The sequence below is a fragment of the Chinchilla lanigera genome, unplaced genomic scaffold, assembly GCF_000276665.1.
Source record: "Chinchilla lanigera isolate Chin_1 unplaced genomic scaffold, ChiLan1.0 scaffold00004, whole genome shotgun sequence".
In the NCBI taxonomy this organism is placed as follows: Eukaryota; Metazoa; Chordata; class Mammalia; order Rodentia; family Chinchillidae; genus Chinchilla; species Chinchilla lanigera.
In genome coordinates this window covers 26,836,687-26,843,530 of record NW_004955405.1, presented here as the reverse complement: position 1 = coordinate 26,843,530, position 6,844 = coordinate 26,836,687, and positions in this window count along the sequence as shown.

Below are 6,844 nucleotides of genomic sequence, written 5' to 3'. Positions count from 1 at the left end.
CTGTACTCCCCTTTGCGCTCATATTCGGTCAACCGCCTTATCACATCCCTCCTGTCTGCCAACAAACCACTGAACTTTCCTTGACCCCCACAGTTACTTTTCCACAAAGTTGTACTTAATAAGAAAACACAAAGAAATCAAGTAAAGTCTCAAATAAGGGGACTGTAAGACCTATAAATATTTGTGAGAAGTATGTGGTAAGCCCATAATAGATCTCAGCCCTATAGTTGTCAAAACGATGAGAAGGGTGTCTTTCTTCCTAAAGACTTCATTTTTGAGGATCAGATGTGCTGGTATGAAATGCAATACCTCTCCTCCTCTCCAGGGCTCTGGGCAGGACCTGTCCGGTGGGTGAGTGAGCACATTTGGAAAGGAACAACCTCAGGCTCACTGAGCTCATTTCTCCTGCATCAGCAGTGATAGCATCTAGGGAGCAACAGCACCTCCTCCTACACACTCCGCAACAATGCTCAGTGTTTCCCTGACAGATTTTGAGTCTCTCAGGGTTCCATTCTTGACCTTTTAAGGTCAAGTTCCTGCCACAGTCCCAAACCCTACCTGGACGGCCCTCGTGAGAGGTAAATGGCCCTTTAATACCCAAATGGAGAGTTTCATTTGAACCTGAAGAAAAGAATCCTGCTGGTCTTAGTTTTATGGAAAAAATACTGAAATACTACTAAAAAATCCAGTCTTCAAGTCCCCACTTGTATATTTTTCGTTTTCTTTTTGATTCTCCAATCCCCTTTCAGTAATTGCTGATCATATCTTCCTTTTCCCAAACCCTAAAAACTTGCAGCAAATTATAATAATGACAGTGAATACCACCAATTATAGCATGGCAAACACTGGCATTCACTGTCCCATTTGGTCTTCATATTAACTCTATAATGTCAGTAATAGCATGATTCCCATTTTATAGGTAAATTACTAAGGCTTGGGATAGATAATCATCCAAAGGCAAATCATTAGTAAATGGTGAGGCCAGTATTTAACCCCGTCTCTAAATTTAAAACCGGTGCTTTTAATCTCTGTATCCTATAGAACCTTGGCTCCTTCCCACTCTAATCTTCACCCTCACCTGGCCAGTTTGGATGTTGCTTTGGGCAAGACTCACTTAAGTATCTTGCTTCAGTCCTTAGTCTAGGCTTATAGCCAATTCAGTTCAGCACTATGCTGAGCTCTGTAACAGATATGACGAATTCTGCCTTTAATGTTCTTAAATTTTAGATCCCTTCACCCAAGTAGGGTGCATGTCCATTTGGGTTCACTATCCTAGCCTTATTTCCTTCTATGTGCAAAATTGGTGAGCACACAGGAAAGTGATAGACATAGGGTGTTCATCTCTTGGTTCTACCAGATGCAGACTCCCCAAAACGATCCCCCAAATGACCTGTCATCAAGCAAAGCCGAATTTATTGCTCATGCAGTAAGGGGAATCACCTCCTTGACAGAAGCTTAGTTATGTCTCAGAAGGACTTCAGGGTATTTATAATGTTTAGAAAATTGGCATCGAGGTAGAATTTTCAGTGTGGGGAATTGCTTTGGACCAGGCCAAGTTTACAGTAGAATTGGCCATAACTGTGGTAGAATTGGTGAAATCTGTACAGCACGGATTTTCAAGCGAATCTTGATGAATCCTTTGATAAACACACTGAGTGTTTAGTTAGTTGAACAGTTAGTTGTTCAGCTAAACAAATTTTCAAGATGGTCTTGAAATGAGTATTTCACAGCTTTATCTTCTCAGGCAAAAACTTCCCAGAATAGTAATGTTGTATTGGTGTAGCCAATCCTATTTCATGTAGTTGCAAGCAGGATTTGTTCACTGTTTATCTCTTATCTGCAAATGGAGATGATTGTAGCACTTACCTCATAGAGTGATTATGAGGTTTAATGAGTTAATGGAGGTAAAACACTTAGAAAAGTGACTGGCACATAGAATGTGCTATGTATATATTTAGTATCATCTCTACAACCCAGTATAGTTAATGCCTTAACCTAGCCAGACTAAGAATGACTATCAATCTGAATGGATTTTTGGGGGAGGATTTTTTGATAAATTCATATTTGGAGCAATGTGTTGTATCTTTGTCAATTTTACATATTAAACTTTGAGCCCCCATTGTGACTATATTTAAGGCCAGCTCCTTCAAGGATTAAGATATTAAGGTTATGGGAGATCATAAAGATGGGGCCCTGCAGCAACAAAATGTATAGGAAAAGGAATAGATATCAGAGAGCCCTTTCTGTGTACGCACAGAAGAAAGGTCATGTGAGGACAGAGTAAAAAGATAGCTGTCTGCTAACCAAGAAGAGAGCCCTCACCAAAAACTGAATTTTCCAAGACTTTACTTTGGACCTGTAGCTGCAAGAACTGTTAAAAAAAAAAATCTATAGTGTTTAAGCAGCTTAGTCTGCATGTTTTATGGAAACTCAAGCTGAGTAATACAAAATTATAGCTATATGACAGCTCCATATTGCTTTGATTTTTTAAGACCATCTTGAACACATAGAATTTATAAAATTTGCATCTGTTGCCCTAGATTTTATCTCTCCTGACTTCCAGGTGTGTGCTCCCTATTGGATATTAAACTCTGTTTTCATAAGGTGAAATTTCTGATCTATCCTTTCAATGCTTGTCTTGGTATTCCTGGAACAACTTTAATTCACAACTAAAGATAAAGTAATCTCTGGATTTCCCCTCATCTGCCCATCGAGCTATTTTCTAAGGTCTCATTCATGCAGTAAGTATCAATTACCTTTATGTACCCACTACTGGGATGAGTACAGGGAATTAAAAGTTGAGCAGAACAGACACGGCCCCTCCCCTCACAGAGTTCAGTCTTCTGGCAGGGATGGACATGCATCACATGGGAAGGGGTGACATGAACACAACCACATCATGAGAACTGAGCCTGCCCACATCCACATACCTTTGGTCAGGGATAAGAGCTAAGACCGCCTACATCAATATGACTTCACTCTTTGTTGCAGTAATTCTGGCCCAGGGAGGTAAGCTAGACAGAATAAATGCCCTTATTGTTTGCTTTAAGAATTTGCCTGAAATCAATTTAGCTGAACATTAGCTGCTCAAATAGCCAATTTCACAGGACAATAGATCACATAGCTCACTCATCAGAAAACTGTTTACTTCCCAAGATTTGCTTCAAGACTCCCCTTTTACTCTGTTCATCATTCCTAAATGACCACACAAAGAACACTCAGATCCCCTTAAAACACTTGAGTCTAGACTTCAAAACCCTATAAATATCTGCTCTTGGCTTCTTTCTGAGACACTTTTTCAGTTTTATTTGACCAACAGCTTATTCTGCTGGGCTGCGGAGAGTCCACGGTCCATGATCCTTACGAACTGATGGGTGCTGTTGTAGTCAGGGTTTGCAAAAGAAAAGATTTAATTCAGGACACATAATTTATAGCATTATTTTATAGTAGTTACCCAAAGAGTCAAATACAGAAAAATGCAGGGAAGCTGCCCACACACTAGAGACACTAAGAATCCATCCGTGGGCCTGGATCCCACAGCAGTGTCCTCTGTAAGACCAGCTGGAGGCCTGGAGCCCACGACAATGTCTCCTGCAAGTCTGTATCAAAAATTTGCACTGGGAAAGCCCAAAGGTCAGTAGCAGAAGCTAGAAAGTCTGTGCCAGCAGGATAAAGGATCTGTGCTAGCAGCCTGATGGGTGTGCACTGGAGCCAGCAGAGAGCCTCAAAGTAAGGACCAGAGCTCTCCTCAAAAGTACAACAGCCATCCTCAGTGACAATGAGATCCCAAGCTCCTCCAATGATGAAAACAGCTGAGTTCATATCAGGAAAGCCAGCATGACAAGCTTCTCTAAGAGACTGAACAGTGCACCATTCTTCCCTTTGGAGCCAGGAAGTGATGCTCAAACTAGGGACCAGAGCTCCCCCAAAGCGAACCACAGCCATTCTCAGCAACAACAAGGTTCCAATCTCCTCTAACGATGAGAACAGCCGAGTTCATATCAGGAAAGCCAGCATGACAGACTCCTCCACCAGAAGCAACAGCACCACCTCTTCTTCCCCAGCTCTCCTTTTTATGTTGTTGGCAACAACCCTCAGGTGGTCCTCCACATCCAGCACCACGCTGGTTCAGTTCCGCTGGGTGTTACAAGTTGACCACCAGGTATCAATCCACCACATGTGCTACAAAGTCAAAGTGCAAGGACAAGGGGGTGGAGAGGAAGGCGCCTGACCTAAAATGAGAGTAGGGAAAGAGGACTCAAGGGAGGCTCCAGAGGAAATGATGTGGAAGCTCAGAACTTAATATGAGGGGGAATTCACTAGATAGAGAATGGAGGAAGAGGAGTGCTTCAGGGAAACCCCGGAGACAGACTAGTAATTGTTTTTTCCAGAATGACAAGGAGCATAGAAAGCAGTGACAGGTAGGAGGAGTGAAGTCCGGGGACAGATGATCATGGGGGATTTCATGGGTCTATTGAGGATTTGGGCTTTTCCTATAAAAATGAAGGGAAAGTACCAGAAGGCGCACAGTGGGAGGGTAACAGGATCTGACTGGACACCTTAACAAGATCACTTGTGCTGCTGAGGGGGAGTGGATGACAGAGAAGCAGAGGGTGATGGGAGAGGGAGCTAGGCATTGGTGTAGAATTCCAAGAAAAGGCCAAAGTGGATTTCATGCCAGGACACCCATACTGTGATCCAAATCCACCCTGTGACACTGCTCCCACCCAGTTTAGGCTTTCACCACAGTCCACTTAACCCACATTACTCCTAACTTAGCCCAGTCTAACCCCAATCCACACCTAATTAGCTCTCTGATCTCAGTATCCTGCTTTATAACATGGAGGAAGTAATAACACATATGCAGCTCACTTCATTCAATAGATATTTCAGAATAACTGCTAAATGTGCAGCATTGTGCTTAGTCCCAGAGAGCTCATCATGAGCAAGATCTATGTGTATCCTGCACCCAGAAACTACAGGGCCATACAAAAGAGTACACTTGAAAAATTCCATGAAAACTTAAAGCTGTTTTGACATTCTCAATTGCAAGTGATAGAAATACTAATCAAATAACATAAGCAAAAACATATATTAGCTGGAGGGCTTGAAAAGTCTAGGATTGCTCTGGTTTTAGGCAGCTTTGACTCTAGGTAATGCTATCAGAGATCAAGGAATGACATCAGGGATCCACACCTCTCGTGGTTTAAATATGTAGTGTTCCCCCACAGACTCATGATTGAGGTCTTGATCCCAATGTAGCAATGGCCAGATATGGCCCTCAAGAGGTGAATGGATCATGAGACTGTTACCCTCATCCCTTACTTCACCAATAAGTTCATAGCTGAATGGCCTATTAAGAGTTGGGGCCCAGCTAGAGGAAGTAGGTAATTGTGGTGTGTATTCAAAGAGTATATCTGAGCTCTAGCCCACTCCCCTTTCTCTCACTTCCTTGCTCTTGCTGTGCTTCTTGATTGCCATGACCTCCACACTTTTCCTCCATCCTGCCCTTTTGTAATGTTTTTGCTTCACCACCAGTCTAAAAGCAAAAGGATCTGGCTGACCATGGACTGGAACCTCTGAAACCATGAGCCAAAATAAACCTTTCCTCCTTTTAAATTATGTATATCAGGTACTTTGTCCCAGCAGTGGAAAACAGACTAACATAATGGTTTTCTCACAATCTTGGCAGAAGGATTACACCTTTCCTGAGAGCCCCCAGAGAGAAATTCGGGACAGGCTTCTGATTGATCTGGTTTATGTGGTGTACCCATCCTTGTTTCAGTTCCAACAATGACACAGAATTCTGGCTAGGCTAGAGAAAGGAACTGGGGCAGTCAGTCCCCTTGAATCATCTATACTGGACAGTACTTCCACATGATGATGAAGAAGATAAGTTTCTTGTGGCAGGTTATGCTGGGCAGAAACAATCACAATGTAAGTCCACAATAAAAATACTGTGAATAAATATTAGGTTTTGTAATTAGGACTAAAATGTCTCTCTCTGTGATAGCCTTTATAGAAGTCTCACTATAAATACAAGAAGAAAGAAGAAGAAAAAAATTAAAAATAAAAGAATAGCCAGAAGATGACATAAGCTGAGCAAAGCAGATGATTTTCAGGATTAAAGAGACCTGTAGATGCTTTTAGTCTGAAAAAGGTGAAGTTTAAAAATTATCAGAAAATGAAGAACATAGGAAGAGATTTTAGTCTTGAGAGACATCTCATCTATCGACATAGGAAGGAAAGAGGTTTGGTGGGTATGGAAGTACCATATTTAAGTGACACTAATTTTTGAGCACAGCTTATCTTTGGATTGAAAAATATCTTCTACATATAGGAATGGTCAGAGCACTGTTTTGTTATTTATTTGCGGTGTTTTTCTTAGTGTTACACAAAATAATGGTGTTTCTTATAATCATTATGCTTAGATTTGATGAAATTTGGCTGGTGACTATGTTGATAATTTGAGGGCTTCTGAGTCTAAGCCTCTCCATCCTCTGTTTTCTGAGTAGCTGAAGTAGGAGATGAGTTAAATTACACTGCCCAAAAGGATGCAGTAGGAAATTTTTAGGTTAGGTCAGTGCAACTCCTAGATTGGTTTGACTTTTAGCTCCACCTATGGTCAAGTTGCTTAATTCCTCTAAGCTTCGGTCTTCTCATCCACAGAATAAGAATTCCTAATCTGTATGTTTGAAGTGAAAATTAAATGAGATGCAAGGGATGATCTAATATATGGCATATGTTTAAATTTTTTTTAAAAATTGTTACAGTAAAAGACACATTGCATTCATCCCCCTCAAAATACTCCTCACTCTTCAAATACACTTATCCGATAGACCCT